A 15,201-nucleotide genomic window follows, 5' to 3' on the forward strand; every position below is an offset into this window, starting at 1 on the left:
ATGTAATCCCAAGGCAACAGCTATGTTGTTATCTCCAAGTACATCGCATCTCAAATTGGCTGCACATTGCACTCACTTAAGAGCTTTACAAACTAACCATGCCTGGATTTTACACCAGGAGACTTCACTGTTCTGAGGAGCAACTGGGGAATCTGATGATTCTAGTATGTAGCTAAGTTTAGGAGCTGATATGCTAGTGGATGAAGTCATGCTTTGGGCAAAGACAGATAATGACATACTTGATATTGGAAAGACTTGTGGTGAACAGTGGGAGGCGAGTGCATGCCATTAAACATGGTTGCTGATTCCTTGGGAAATACCAACTCTCAGAATGAGAAACTTCCCAAACTAGACCCCCATCTCATCTCCTGACTTTTACTCCTTTCCTGGCTGGCTGCACCTTGCTTGATTCAACTCCTATATTCTCTACTAGTAATCTCCCTACTTAATGTTTCAGCCTTTGATAAAACAGGATAAAAGAAAATAGGTATTCTCTAATTACCACTAATAAAAACTAAGTAGACAACATAAAAAAGCAATATGGAATCATATTCCATATTTAAGAGGTAGTTTGAAAGATTTACAATTCAACACTTATTTGTTCACTTAAGTAATATTTACTACATGTCCACTCTGTGTCTGTGCTAAATGAAGGATGGATATACAATAGTGAAAACAAGATTTTCAGTCTGAGTGGAAAGGGGGGCTCAGCAGTAATACTGACCAAAAATATTCACAGCAGCAACAATTATAATGAAGGTAAATACTGGGTACCATGGAACACTAGGAACCTTACTTGTCTTGAGAAGTTCAGGAAAGCCTGTAGGATGAGCAAGAGTTATCCAGGTAAAATGTGTAATGGGAAAAAGAAGAAGCCCACACGTTAGGCGAAAATAAACACTCTTGTAACCTCATAGACCTGTAAGTCATGGTAAAGCAGTTAGACTTTATCTTAAAGGGGAGAGACACCATCAGATATGCAATTTAGAAAGTTCACTCCAGCCATAACATTGAATAGCAAAGCAAGAGGCCAAACCTCCTTTAGTGTCTCATACACAATACCTTACACGTGCACACACACACACAAACTGCACATTCTATACAATTCAGGTTATTTATGTAGTGCCAAGTAAGACTTATACTTGTTTCCAAGTTTTAGGATTTAATATTCTAAGAAAATTAAAAGTCAAATAAAATTGTTACTAGTAGTAGTAGCATAGAATGGTTTCCTAGACTTGACATTTTACTAAACAGATGTTTTCAAGAGTATTTAGAAAGATGATGAACAACTATAATCAAAACTGGATTATATAACAGAAGTATCAATTTGTCACTCTGTTATCAGGAATATTTCATTATTTGTAATGTCTTTTCATAAAATGCCAAATAACAGAATATGCTGTTTGCAACCTGATAAATAAACGAAAATGGACATGAACATCAAAGATTATCAAAGGAGAACCAAATAAATCTTCCAAACAACTGGAATCTTTTCTTACACTTAACATTACTCATATAAAGGAATTCTAAATTACTTACTAATGGACCGGTTCAAAAGGCTCATGTCTATCATCTTCAAGCACAGAAAGAAAATTCTCCTCAGTTTTCATACTAGAAAATTATAACATGCCTTTCCTTAGCTAATGATCATTCAGTAATGTTTTTAGGACTGGGGAATTCAAAAGTAAAATAAAAACAGTGGAATTCAAAAGTAATGTTGCAGCTGAGGAAGGGCCTGGGCTAATCTCCACTGGCAAGAATCAGAACCACTGAGAGTCCATACAACAGTGTGGGTTTGGAAAGAGGAACCAGAGAATCTGAACTTGTTCTGGATTCTGGATTCATGAAATATTACTACAAACAAGAAGCTGAAAAAAGCCATGAAAGGGCTAGAAATCTCCAGCTGGAAGGGTAGGGGGGGAGATGAGTACTTATTTTCAACATATGTATTAATTATTGAACAAAGCAGGTTAGGAGTTTGCAGCTGGAAGGGGTAGAGCAAAGGAAAAAAGAAATTTTATTTCAGAATAAATTTATGAAATCATGCTTCAACAAGGGAACTTGCAGCTGGGGGAGGGCAAAGGGACAGCAATATTTTTCAAGTAAGTCACTTTAATAAAATATGCAAACCCTCACTTTGACAGCATTGGAAGGGACGTTCTTGAATCAGTATCAAAGTGGACTAAGGCATTTTCTTATGCGAACAAAAAAACAGTTTTAGGCTCCTTGGACAACAGGGATTTTTCTTTTAATGAGTACTTGCTAACCAGTTCTCTAAATCTGTGTAATTCTGTGGGAATTCTTCTCAAATTACAGGGAATAAGATTTTGGCCCCAGGTGACTGACTGTTCCTCAATTGTTCAAGTTCGTACTTCAAAAGAATTTATTTTCCTCTAAGGATCCCAAAGCATTTTGCCATCTGTGAAGTGTACCATCACTTTATCGGTTTAAATGAGCTGTTTTTTACACTAAAAAAAAAAAAGTATACTTTTTTATTACTCCCATTTAAATGACTTGATTTACCTTCCAGTAGGCTGTCTTGTTTCTTGTTTTTTGTTTTTTGTTTTTTTTTTTTTTAACCTTAAACAGATCCTTTTATTGCAGTGCTTATCAGAGCTTTTATTTACTGATGGGAAGCCAACAATGATATAATAACATCTATACTCGTGTGTGCGCTTTGAGTTAGATGACAGCCATGAGTCTTGATTAAACCCTCACCAACTAAAGACTATACACTATTCCATGATTCCCTTCCAAAGTATAGGTTAACTCTGTATTAAGATACATAAACATGAGAGTCGTTAGGCAATAAAAATAGATAATACTTCTATTCCTTTTTTAAAATTGAAACCATCTACTAAATTGTGAAGGAATGAATAAAATGGAGTCTACAATGCCAAAGCTTCTCAAGTGGCTCAGATGGTAAAGAATCTGCCTACAATGCAGGAGACCCAGGTTTGATCACTGGGTCAGGAAGATCCTCTGGAGGAGGGCGTTGCAATCTGATCCATTATTCTTGCCTGGAGAACCCCAAGGACATGGGAGCCTGGCGGGCTACAGTCCATTGAGTCACAAAGTCAGACACAACTGAGCCACTAACACAACTAACTAACTACAATGCCAAGAGAGCACTGAAATGGAGCCAGGAGACCTTCAGGTAAGCAGACCTATGCATGAACTTTGAACTGGGCCACAGTGTCCTGAAAGAACGCTTACACAGCAGACTCTCCAATAATAACAACCTTAGCAACTAATCAAGTATAGACAAAAATGGTTCTAGTCAGCCAGCCCCAATCATAATTTCTGCAATATGACTTATATCAGATTCTTCCTTTTACATTAAAAAACTTTTGGTTTTCAACTCTCCTCAGAGTACATTTGGGTTTCTACCAGATTTTGTGTCTCCAGAATTATAATTCCTAAGGCCCCAAATAAATGCTTTTGTTGCCTTACAGCAATGGTCTTATTTTTTGGTTGACAAAATACAAATGAAGTACCTTTACACAATTTTTCACTCTTATCAATTTAAGCTAAATCCAGTATTTAATTTAAATAACATTTCTAAGAGAGGACAGGGACATTTGTCTTTTTTTTCTTTCTTTCTATGTTCCCAGTTCTAGGGCAATACTTGTCATATAAAAGGTTCTCAAAAATTTGTGGTTAAGAGAATAAATGTTGGGTTCAATTTTAGTAAGAGGTGACAAGTCTCAGAATCTGAAACTAAAGAGAATGGATCAAGTTGCCTTTCTAGTTCTCCTGTTAAGTACTAAAACTCCTGAAAGTTTCCTATTTACTTTGCTCCAAACCACTGAAATAGAAAGACCAAGAGTTTGCAAAAGAGAATTATCCTCAAACTTTTGAGTCTAAGAACCCTATTTGAATCTTAGAAACTATTGAGGGCCCCCAAAAGCTTTTCTTTATGTTTGTGACAGCTATCAGTAATGACCACATCAAACATTAAAGCTTTTTAAGGAACAATATTTAATAGTTCATTTCAAAAGAATAACATAACCCCATTATTTCTTATGAAAAATAACTATATTCTCTGAAACAGGAGAAAACTGTAGTGAGAAGCATGGAATTGTTCTACATTTTTCAAAATCTCTTTAAAGTCTGAATTAGCAGAAGACAGCTGGATTCTCTTATCTGCTTCTGCATTTAATCTCTTGTGATATGTTGTTTTGGTTGAAGCAGATAAAGAAAATCTGGCTTCACTTAGATATGTAGTTCAAAAGGGGAGGAGTATCTTAATAGCTTTTTCATATAATTATGAATATTCTTTGATTACTATACCAAAACTCAACAGATGGTAGTTTCTTAAAGCTTAGTTACAACGTAGAACCCAAGGCCATATTAATGAAACATTCATACTGTAGTACATTAAAATCCTTTGCTGTCCTTTGCAACATCATCCATTGATCTTTTAGGAAATGTTGGTTTGCAGACTTAAACAGACCTTGAAAAATCATATCTTATCATGGTAGCAAATATCATGAGCTGTTTTCCTTGAATTAACAGGTTCATTTTGTCCATTTCTGAGAAAACACTTGCTAAATACTTGCTAAGTCTGAATAACTACAGCTTGTTTTTCAATAATTCTTTCAGATTAAAAAAAAAAATACTGCTGTCACTGAAAAACAGCAGCAAGTTCAACTTGCAACTCAAGTACTGCAGTTGTATAATGAGATGCAACAGAAGGGCTTTATGCATATTTTCTATGTCATCACACAGAATGTTTGAAGATATGCACAATTAAATTTTACTGCTTCTTCAAGGACATTCTTAAGGTAAAATACATATGCTAGTATGCCTGTATGTAAGTATAACTTTATTATGAGTATGTTGGTGAAGAACACAATGGCTATTGGCACAATTTGGTGCCATTACATTAATTCATGCTAAGACACCAGCAAGTTTACTCACCATTTTTTTGCACTGTGTTTTTGATAACATATTAAATAACATCTTAAGTCCTGGATATACCCAAGAGTCTGTGCACCGAACATTAAGAACCACTTAAGTAAGGCAATATTTTCATGCTAATAAATTAGAGAAAGTAATTTTTACTCTTAAAGCAAAGAATTAGTATCCACCTCTATTCTCTTTAGAACAGGAAGTAGCTAACCAGATATAACCTACCGTTCATGTAATAAAAATCACTTTAATCACATTCACCAAATGCAACAGGCAAAATGCATCCAAAGCTAAACTGCTGATATATCTCATATCCCATACAAGCAATCTTGCTGAAGGGAAAGTTTAAACACAGGTTTTAAAGATATTTCAATCTGCTTTACTATAGCTTAAGAATTATCACCTACTTTACAAGCAAGGAACCCACAAAGCAAATAGATTTAATAAAATTCCCAATAGAAGAGTTCAGCAAAAGGTTTTTCTACATGCGATTAAGTCCATCCAGGATTCATATCAGCTTCAGCACTGATATCTTAGCATTAATATTCTCTTCATCTCTAATAAGTAATTTCATCTCTATCAAATCGCCTAAGAAGTTGCAGTACCAGGATAGAGACATGTTTTGTAGAAAGGGTTGCTTACTGAAGCCATGAATCCTCTTCTAAGGATTAGAAAAGAGGTTAGGGAGAAAATACCCCCAAATCATAGTACTTTCAGAGATGGTGAGTAAGCAGAGGGATATCTAGGCTCATAGATCAGGGGAATATGCCAAAAGGTGGGATATGTGAGGGGCAAAGAGGCTCACCACTGGTTCAGTAGGAAACTCATAAAGGCTTTAACTACATTCTCTAAGGTTTGAGTCCTACTTGTATTCAACTCTCCCTAATCTGTTTACCATAGTGTCAACATATGACCTCCAAACATCACTTTTAAAATGATAATACTTCTTAAAGGGTATGCTCAGAGATATTTACCTCTCTCTGAACTCTCATCTGCCAATATCTCACCTTAGTGGACCATCCCCAAGTTATACACGGGTTCTCAGATCTCTCTTTGGTATTACCTTTTAATTTTTTATGTTTAAAATATATTAAAGCATATTTGGTACATGCAAAATATATTTAAATATGTGTATATTGTAAAGGATAACTATGAACACACCATCTAACCCAAGAACTAGAACAATATCAATAATTCATCTCAATTTAGTATATCTCCTATATCCCAACCCTCCTGACTCTCCAAAATTAACACTGTCTTCCATATTATTTATATATTATTTCCTGTCATTAACCATTATATTTCAAAGCTTCATTTGTGCTTGGGTCTAGCTATAGTTCATTTATGTATCTTCACTGTTCCATAACACTCCACAGCATTAATATACCATAATTTACATATACATTCTTTTGTCTATGAGCTTGGTTGTTTCCTGTTTTTTTATACTACACACCATGATGCTATAGCCCTTTTTATACATATCTTTTGGTGCACATAAATAAACATTTCTCTGGGTTATATCCTCAGGAGTCTTAGGAGCAGAACTACTAGATCAGAGATTATAGGAACATTTATACTTACAAGGCATTGTCAAGGGATTATAGGCGGCACTAGTGGTAAAGAAGCTGCCTGCCAAAGGTTTGTGATTCGATCCCTGGGTCGGGAAGATCCCCTGGAGAAGGAAATGTCAACCCACTCCAGTGTTCTTGCCTGGGGAATTCCACGGACAGAGGAGACTGGTAGCAATCCACAGAGTCACAAAGAGTCGGACAAAACTGAAGTGACTTAGCACACAAGCACGTAGCCAGGGGCTCACATGCATATAGTGATTACACACTCATGAACAATATACCGAAATTCCAGAGATTCTCTTACACACTTGGTATTATCAAGTTTTTAATTTTTCATCATCCAGTGTATGTTAAAAGGAAAGTCAGTATCTTAATTTGCATTCTCTTTATTACTAATTGATACTTTATTCAAATTTTCATTGGCCATCTTATTACTCTTCTGTTAAATCCCTCTTCATGTTTTTTTGTTTTTTTTTTTTTTCATTATTATCGAATGTTTACCCCGGTTTTAATTTCTTGTTAGCTCACAGGAATTTGTTGACTATTCTAGACACTAATCCTTAGTCATACAAGATTTGGGTTGGCTACATATGCTGCTTCCAGTTATTATCCAGTTCCATGTACTATCCCAGTTAGTGATATACTTTTCCTTTATGGTATCATTGGGTAGGCCAGCATTCTTACTTTTAACATAGTCAAATTTATCATCTATTTTCTGGTTGGTGCCTTGCTTTTTAAAATCCTTCTTCTTTTCAAGATTCAAAAAATATTTATTATATTTTCTTCTAAATGTTTTTCATTTTATTCTTTTTGCATGAAAATACTAATTCATTTAGAGTTGATCTTTGTATTTAGTATGGTAATGCTACAATACCAGATTTTTCCATATAGATACTCAGTTTTCCAGGATCAGTTTTTAAATAGTTCCTCTGTCTCTTAATGATCCATGTCTCAATCTTTACCTTGACTCTCTCATCTGTTTCATGGGTTAATTTGTCAGTATCACTAGATCAACTAATACAGTCTTATATTTTTCATATCCCAAGACATAAATACTAATTCCTGTAAATGGGATTACAGAATAACCCGAAAATTTGGCAAAATAAAATATTTTTTGTAGTTAAAATGAAATACAATTTTCCTCATGGGTCTATGACAATCAATCATTTATTGGTAATGTGGTGCTGGTTTAGCCACTAAGTCATATCCAACTCTTTGCAACCCCAGGTACTGTAGCCTGCTAGGCTCCTTTGTCCATGAGATTCTCCAGGCAAGAGTACTGGAGTGGGTTGCCATTTCCTTCTCCAATATGAGAAAACACTAAAAAAGATAAATTGAATAATTATGATAAAAACTGAGACCAGGATAAATAGCATAATAACATCATAACCCTTCTTGTGTGATATCATTTCCCCTACTTCTAAACAATAAATTAGGCCTGCTCTTCCAAAGAATCAAACAAGAGCAAAAGTTATTTAAAAGTCTGAGTTTGGAGAACTAAGTCACATCTCAATACCATCTGAGCCACAAGGGAAGTCCCTATAAGACTATTAGAGAATCTAGTGGCCAATCTAAGAAATCATTCTCCTTGTCTGCTAGCTATGTATATAACATAGAGAAAAACCCAAAAGAAGACGACCCCAAAAAGCCAAAGAGAAGTGTAAAGAAAACACAACTAAGACATAGGTTTTGGTGCTGTCTGGTCACTAAAAAAATGACTGAGGAATCCAGTATAACAAAGAACAGGATTTTCAAAATGTTTTTGTTTTTATAGGCTATGGTCAGTAAATGCTACTTGAGTAATTTTTCCTGCCCTGGCAATGCAGACTTGATGACTGAATTGGTTTTTAGGATACCAGATTTTTTAATACTCTAAATGTATACAGATATAACACTTCCTAGACTATAAAATAAATGTGTTTCTCATGTTTGTATGAAGGTATTTTCATGGGAAGTTCTGCTCTGCTCTGTGTGGTAGTGGTGTTTTTCAGTTGCTAAGTCCTCCTGTCCAACTTCTTGCAACCCCCTGGGCTGCAGCAACCAGACTTCCCTGTCTGCTATCTCCCACAGTTTGCTCAAATTCACGCCCATTGAGTCGGTGATTCTATCTACCCATCTTATCCTCTGCTGCCCCTTCTTTTGCCTTCAGTCTTTCCCAGCATCAGGGTCTTTTCCAATGAGTCAGCTCTTCACATCAGTTGGCCAAAGTATTGGAGTTTCAGCTTCAGCATTGGTCCTTCCAATGAATATTCAGGGTTGATCTTGTCCTAAGTTAAATTGCTAAGTCAATTTTCTATGAACTACTGTTAATTCACAAGCAGAAATGCCTGTTTTGATCTATGGATATGTTTTTAAGATAGAGCTAAGGGGCTTTCCTGAGGGACTGAACATGAATGTATGGAAAAAAAAGAAGTTACAGATGAATCCAAGCCTTTTTGTTTGAGCAATTAGAAAAACAGATTTACCATCAAATGGGTTGAGGAAATCCATGGGTGCTACAGCTTTGGAAAAGGGAAAAGATGATTTTGACATGGTCAGTGTGAAATATGTATTAGTGGAAATGTTAGGTCGACATTTATTATTCTGAAGTTCAAAAGAGGGGTATTGCTAAGAAATACAAATATGAGAGTCACTGGCATATAGTGGTATTTAAAGATAAAAGATCATTAACTCTCAAAGGAAATGGCTATAAATGGCATCATAGTGTCAGCAGACTGGTTTCCATGTTCAAGAAATTATAGTTTGTCATGATTTAATCTAAGTAAACCTGTGTCTTTCCTTTGGTAAATCTATTTCCATAAGTACTTAATTTTATAATCTGCTTTGTAATGTAGGCCACAATCAGTATCAAACTCATCATTCTATGGAATAAACCATCACTTTTTGAAAATTAGGATATCTCTTCCATATTATATCATTCCTTTTAGATCAAAGGCAATAGCTGAATTATCTTAAAACAGTGGGATAAAATCACTTCTGAGTAATAAACTTTTCTTTCTTGAGCTGAGCTGAGTAATTATGTCTACTTATCTAAAGGCAAAGCCAATCAGATTTGTAGGACATATTTGAGTAAAGATGAATAGCTTTTGGTAAAGAAGACATCATTTTTCAGAATTATCTTTTGTGAGAAAGAATCAGAGTCAGGGCAGGAACACAATCTCTGGCACTACATTATGTTACCATCTACTTCCCTCATTTTTCCCACTTATGTTTTTCCTACTTGGACATATTCATTATAAGTGGTTGTTAGAAGCAGCTGTTACTAAGATGGAAAGGAATAAGAAAGTTCTTAAATATTGCTGTCTTTAAAAAAAAAAAACTTTAGAACATCTGGGTTCTGCACTAAGAAATATTTTTGGTGAGACTGAAATGATTATGTAAAAGATTATGCAGAAAAGAACAACTACATTTCTTGCTTGTTGCCTGCATTTAAAAAAATCTCCTTTTACTTTCACAGTTGTTTTTGTAAAATACTATGAAAAGTATTTAAAGAAATTGTCTAGTTTTGCTTATTTTTAAACCTTTGACGACTATTTAACATTGGAATGTGGTTGCTCTATATATACTAATGATTGGAAGACTACCATCCCATGTATGTACAATTTTTAGCTTTGTTTATGTATTATAGCAGTATTTTCCTTCTCTAAGAAACTTTCCCACCCTTCTGAGACGCCCCCCAAATCCTAAGAGGTGAGAGGAGGGAACACGAATGACAAAACACAATATAAAAGAGGAAATCAAAACCAAAAAGTTGGCCCAGACTCCTAGAACAAACCCTGTACCCTGGGTCCTAGCTAAGTATGAGTTAGAGGGCTATGTTATCACCTTACTTGGGGCTGTTATTGTTAGCCCGGTATATCTGTTGTCACTGGAAAACAGCATAGCCAAGTCATACTTCCCAGTGGAGGAAAACGTGGTGTCAGAATTTCAAGAAGGTCCAAATTAGGACACCTGTGTGCCAGACAGGCACAGCTGCACAGGCGGGCTGGCCGGGGCCGCAGGACGTCATCTGCTCAGCACATGAAATGCCAGTTTCTTTGCTAAAGATGGGCTTGAAGGATGGGATTCTTTAAAGGGAAAGCTCACCACTCGGCTGTGACATCCTTAGCCTTTCTCAGTTTTAAAATAAACAATTTTAGGAAGAGGGGATTAAAGGCTTATGTCTGAGGGATGACAAGTAGAGTATATAGTGAGCTCCAGAAGAATTGCCTCAGAAGTTCTCCTTCAGATCGGCATTTGGCTTTTCATTCTGGTGACTGATGAAGTATGACTATAACTCTCAGAATATTCCAGGTGTTAAGCATGTGCAAATTCCAAAAATACTCTGTGTTCTTGTCACCGGGTTTGCAACAATCAGACCAGCAAGGAATTCTCTCTCTTCCCTAGTTCCCTTAAGCTGTAAAGAGCCATTTGGCCCCTACCTTGACTGACTAACCTTGAATGAAATTCTGGTCAGAGAAAACATGGCGGACAACCCAGAGCAATTGAACAATTAGTATTAATTGTTTTTTCTTCCCCACTAAAACTGACACCTAGAATAGTATAAACTATTTGCAGTTTGGGATCTGAATTTCCCATAGCCTATTTTTAGGTTCTTACCTAACAATCTGTTGTTATCTTTAAGTGACCATTAGTAATTATTATATATTTAAAAGGTTTGTATTTCTTTTAATGGAGATATATATATATATATATACACACTCTACTCCGCTTGAAGCTTGTAGCAACTGTGATTTCTTCTTCAGAGATGAGAAAACAAAGTTCAGTATAGTTTCCAGGGCTTATATGCACAGTTCTATAAAGTTGTTAAATTCCTGAAAAAATAAATAAAACCCAATATGGAAAAGTCTCATTCACTTTTACAAAAAAAAAAAACAAAAAACACAAATAAACAAAAAATGTGTGTTCTTTCCATTGCACTCATCAAGACAAAACTTTTCTGTATTAAAACTATACTCAAATAACTCTGAGTTTGAAGCTGATCCATCATGGGACCACAGATACCAAAGACTGAGCTCACTTACAATGCATATGGTCACTTTTTTAGCATTTTCCTTCCTGCCTGACTGCCTCCCTCAAGTATTTACTGAGGGCTCTGCACATGACAGGTGCTATAGGGTATTGAGACGATGAACTAATGTTATTAATATAGTGAAATTAACAGAAATTTCTTGACATAAAGTAGGTTCTCAACAAATGCTGGTTGTACTATCTTCTAGAAGCAAGGACTTGTGTATTGCTTAGATATCCAACCACAGTACCAACCACACTGATGCTGTTTGTAGGATATTGGTAGAAATGTGCTGGAGAGGTACAGTAACAACATGGTTAATATCAGGCTACATTATCCATGGGGCAGGCAATGACTAAAGTTTGGAGGTCAGCCTGTTTATCCTGCTTAATTTTGTGTTTAAGACACAAGTAGCCTGGAAAATCCCATGGACAGAGGAGCCTGGTAGGCTGCACTCCATGGGGTCGCTAAGAGTCAGACATGACTGAGCGACTTCACTTTCACTTTTCACTTTCATGCATTGGAGAAGGAAATGGCAACCCACTCCAGTGTTCTTGCCTGGAGAATCCCAGAGACAGGGAGCCTGGTGGGCTGCCGTTTATGGGGTCGCACAGAGTCAGACACGACTGAAGCGACTTAGAAGCAGCAGCAGCAGCAGCTATCATTTATGGTCTTCCTCTCCTTTCCATGGATCTTAGCTTCAGAATATCACTCCTTCAGTTCCTCATATTAAATCTTATTATGATGATTGATACTAGCTCTTCATTGAACGTGCCATTCTTTAATCTGCTACCAGGGATTTGAAATCAATAATTTGTCCAAGGCTCTGGCCACTCTGCCTTAATTCCCTGAGATATTTTAAAGAGTTCTTTAAAATTAGGACTAACATGTATACCTGTGGTGGATTCATTTTGATATTTGGCAAAACTAATACAATTATGTAAAATTTAAAAATAAAATAAAATTAAAAAAAAATAAATAAAAAGCAGGGAAAAAAAAAAAGGCAAAAAAAAAAAAAAATTAGGACTATCTTACTTCCACAATTAGAGCATTTTCTCCAGCTAGTCTCTGACTCTCCCAGAAATGGACTTTTTTTATAAAACAGAATTACTGGTGAGGTTGGGCTACATTTTTTTATTGCTGTCTACTAAGAACCAGAATTGTATTTTGGTCTGTCTTAACTTTTTAAGTGACAGGCTATCAAATATAGCTGTTCTTTTGTGTTGAAAGCTTGTATTTTTTTAACAAGAAAATTCACAGCACTCATTCCAGTCCAATTTGTAATCAATCACTGGGATGGCTATGGCACAAGACCTGAGTGTTGGTCACTTGTGCTTTTAACAATGAGAACCAAAATAGACAATGGTTTAGTCACAATGTGTTGCAGCTGGTGTGGCCAGGGCCCCATTGGAAATGTGACTTCAAGAAGGTTTTTCTTGTTAAAAAACAATTTCCTTCTAAAGAGTATTGGAAAGATAGCAGGAGGGCACATAGGCAAGGAAACTAACAAGGATTTCCAAAGAGCATTTTGGAAGCATTGGATTAATTTTGAACAATTGAAAAAACATTTTTACTGAGTTAAGCTGTTTAGTCTTTTCTATGAAACTTTAATAGAATGTGTTTGCATTAAAAAAATACTTTTGACAGACCATCATTTCTTTTTTTTTTTTTTCCCCCTGACCTCAGTGCATATATTTTAACTAAAAAGTGGCACATGAAGTAACGGGTGTCATCAGAGTGGACTCTAGGGAAATGCACCGGTGTGATTTGCTCTTGCTTCCTCTTTCACAGAAAGAGTGGGTTTTGGGTGGGGAACACACTAGTGGCTTGCACTCATTAATTGCTTCCTGAAGTTTCTGCTTCCCTGAGAAATGGTAACCATATTACATAAATTCCAGCCAGGTTCTTTCTCCTAGAGTGGACTTGATTACAAGGTGACATGACAGATTTGTTTAAGGCTATCAGCCAAACTGAGGGTATACCACCTTAAAGCAATCAACATTGAACTGTTTACAGTTATAGCTACAATACTGATTCTGTGACTCCGAATGCCTTTTGGAGCTTTTGGGAATTGGTTTCACCCAGTGTACCACATTTCTTCAATGTCCTCACCTTCCGTGGGATATTTTGTTTATGGAAAGAACACAAAGGCACTCGGTATCAAGGATTTTGAATACAGTATGTTAATCAGTATATATAACCTTGTTTATGGTCCTAAAGTTATGGCCTTTGATAGACATGTCAACTATTTCTGAAGTTGATTTCAAAAGAAAGGTCTAAATGACAATATCAAAGGAATGAGTTTTCTGCAGTGACTAATTTGGAAAAATAAATGCTTGAGCGTGCTCGTTTAAAAAAACGTGTGACATCATTTTAAACTTGCACTTTACCACATTCTTTAATATATTTCAGTCCACCTGTTCCTCCACCCCTGTTTTAAGAACTTGCCCACTTTAATTAACACAACCCTTCTACCATCCGTTCTGAGATGTCACCAGACTCTTACCCTTCCACTAGCACAATTTTGCTGTTTCCTACCATGCTTCTAATTCCTTGTGAGCCTGCCTTTTTCTGGGCCAGGAAGATCCCTGGAGGAGGAAATGGCAACGCACTCCAGTATTCTCGCATGGGAAATCCCATAGACAGAGGAGCCTGGCGGGCTACAGCCCATGGGGTTGCAAAACAGTCTGAGCTAATAAACAACTGCCTCTTCCCATTTATGTTTCCAAAGTGCTTTTGTACATGATAAAATTAAGATCCGGCTTCCTCCGGGAGCAGTGAGGCACTGACACACAGGAAAAAATAATAAAAATTTAATTCCTTCCAAAATATTTGGTACAGAAAAGGCAGGCAGGCACCACCTCTTAACATGATCACCATAATGTCCAGCATGTCAGACCTTTTCTTAACAGGTTGATGACTACAGTATAACTCTTCAAGGACAGCCTGACAGTCTGTCAGAGGAACCAGAGTATATGCTGTGAAAAAGGGCTAAAATAAGTAGATACCTTTTCTGTTAGTAAGGAAGTGTTTTTACATAGAGATCAATATCCAGCTTCATTTTATTCAAGTTTCACTTACAGCAGCCCACAGAAGGTTCCTGTTCTTAACATAATTAAAGTCCGGGTAACCAGATAACTAAGAGATACAAGTATTCCTCTTAAAATCTGCATAAAAAGGAAAACTCATCAAACTGTTCAGCTCTCATACCGTACTGAAAATAGAGGCTTGAACTGGACGATATCTGGGAGTCTCATTCAACCTTAAAATTCCAACCGGCTTCCTCAAATACACTGTATTTGTTTTTATGGCTACTTATACCAAGGACCCCATAGAACATATGTGTCTAATAAATGTTTGTTGACTGTGATCGTAGCATCTAATACCTCTAAGAAGTAAGCAATTAGCAAGCTGACTGGCTTACCAGAAGAATTTAATCACATCTGAATTCTCAAACATACCAATAAAAAGTCTTTAGCTGGATTCTCTGGCCTCCAATTTATATGAGGCTGCGGCATAGCATGACTAAGTAGACTCAAGTAAAAACCCTAGCTCTGCCACTCATCAGCTGTGTGGTCTCTGGGCCAAAGTATGAGGTATAAGGTAACTGACACTGTTGTGTGCCAAGCTGAGAAGTGTAGACTTCATGCCCTAGAAGTGAACATTTCTAGAACAGCTTTATCAGAGTTTTTACTTTAGAAAGCT

The 15,201-nt window shown here is 36.3% G+C and overlaps 1 protein-coding gene across 16 annotated transcripts in view; it reads right to left on the reverse strand.

The window, feature by feature from the left end:
- The window catches only part of DKK2 (dickkopf WNT signaling pathway inhibitor 2), a 583,019-nt gene that overhangs the window by 96,904 nt on the left and 470,914 nt on the right, over positions 1-15,201 (reverse strand). The window contains exon 7 of one of the 16 annotated variants that reach the window (XR_008716815.1): positions 11,169-11,299. The exons of 14 other annotated variants lie outside the window; for them this stretch is intronic. The gene's annotated coding sequence lies outside the window, so the exon portion shown is untranslated. Of the gene's footprint in view, positions 1-11,168; positions 11,300-15,201 lie in introns of those variants that run through there. One more of the 16 variants, XR_008716810.1, reaches the window with a different exon arrangement.

Source organism: Bubalus kerabau, chromosome 7 (assembly GCF_029407905.1).
Source record: "Bubalus kerabau isolate K-KA32 ecotype Philippines breed swamp buffalo chromosome 7, PCC_UOA_SB_1v2, whole genome shotgun sequence".
Lineage (NCBI taxonomy): Eukaryota > Metazoa > Chordata > Mammalia > Artiodactyla > Bovidae > Bubalus > Bubalus kerabau.